This window comes from Acanthaster planci, linkage group LG04 (assembly GCF_054643075.1).
Source record: "Acanthaster planci isolate LZ-2023a linkage group LG04, COTS_SCS, whole genome shotgun sequence".
Classification (NCBI taxonomy): domain Eukaryota; kingdom Metazoa; phylum Echinodermata; class Asteroidea; order Valvatida; family Acanthasteridae; genus Acanthaster; species Acanthaster planci.
Window position 1 is genome coordinate 23,349,209 of NC_141780.1, and position 1,686 is coordinate 23,350,894.

Here is a 1,686-nt window from a genome sequence, read left to right on the forward strand (position 1 = left end):
TTGAGTTCTGCTTATGAAACATTTCTCTGTATTTTTCATCTCACAAAGCCCTGAGCCATTTTGGGGTTATACGTATCTCTGGGGCTCTCAAGCACAGCATCCCAACCAACATATTACTATCTTTATTAAAGACAACCTTGACAGTATCTTTCCATGCACACTTGATTTCATATTGGTTACATCAGATTGAAAGGATTAGCCAAGTTGAATTTCTTTCATGTGAGTTAACAAGCCATCACATCTCTGTCAAGTTCAGTCCTTTGCACAGCTGCATGTTGGCATTTTCTGTTTACTCTTTCTGATCATGATTCTCCCTTCCATGGTTCACCAATGTCACTGATGACAGAATACCATTAATCATATTGCTATCCTGGGAACTCTGGACCATGGTGTTTCCATCAGTGTGTCATAATTGTTTACTAGATAAAGTTTCAATGGTCTGTGAAAGTTTTGGGGGCATTTTCTAATGGGACTTGCTAACGGGAATAAAATGAGCATGAGATTCTCAAGAGTTTGAGCAGAAGTGCTAGGAACAATTTAGAAGTCTAATGATGGGGTTGGGTAGGATGTGTCTGATCTAAATTGAATTGTCATTTCGGGTATAACCATGCTACAACTGGCGAAGAAAATGTTCCACTATGACATGACACGATAAACTCTGCTGCATGACTAATATGAAAATCATACATTTAAGGAATGTCAGCTAACCTTTTCCTGTTACAAATCAAGATTCTTGTATTTCTTTCAAAGACATAATAGGTGCAATATGATGCCCTGAATATTTAAGCACAGATTGTGAATAGCAAGAAGGGAAAAGGGCCATTAAAATTGAGCAGATTTTTTATGAGGAACTCTAGTCCCTGCTCATCCTGGGATCTTTACACTGACAGAAATCTTGACGTGATGAATGCACTCTGGTTCCCATGGTAGCATATTTCTCATTCCTGGATTTCCATTGGCTGAATACCACAGCTTGATGCCACACACCAGACTCCTCAAATCCCAAGATCAGACAGCACTCAAATTGTCAGAATTCCACACGGCAACAACTGTTCCAAAGGGGGGGTAGTAGTCTGTGATAAAGTGATGATAGAGTTCCAACACGGATAACATGTGGAAGTATTTGGAAAGGTTCCCTGCAGCTCTAGAATTCAATTTCTAGACAATGACTTTTTATAATTATTTACAAATTCAAATGTTCCTTTTCTCCACTCTTTGACATAGGCCTACTCTGTCAGTTGGATAGACCTTTTTTGGTGTGGGATGAAGAATTATGTGCTTGTTAGTTGTAAGCCATTGTTCTTTTGAACCCATTTTGTAAAATACATGTACATCAAGAAATCAACTGCCTTTGGTCATTCCGAGATTGGAAATTCATTACCCATTCTTAGTACTCCCCTAAGGCTGAAGTCAAGTCTTGGGTTTTACATCTCCATTAATACGGTAGCCATTATATGCATAAAACACAGAAACCTACACACATACCACATATTGTGAGGGGAAGCTACGAGAACAGAGAAATGTCCTCATAGCTTGGTCCAGATTTGCCTAACAAAAGAAACCTGCGCGAAGGCCTACACATCTTTACAGTTGAGTTAGCTTGAACATTGAACTACATGTGCATGTATGAAACTATTCACTTTTGAAGCACTTCATTACAAATTACTGATTCATTGACAGAACTGC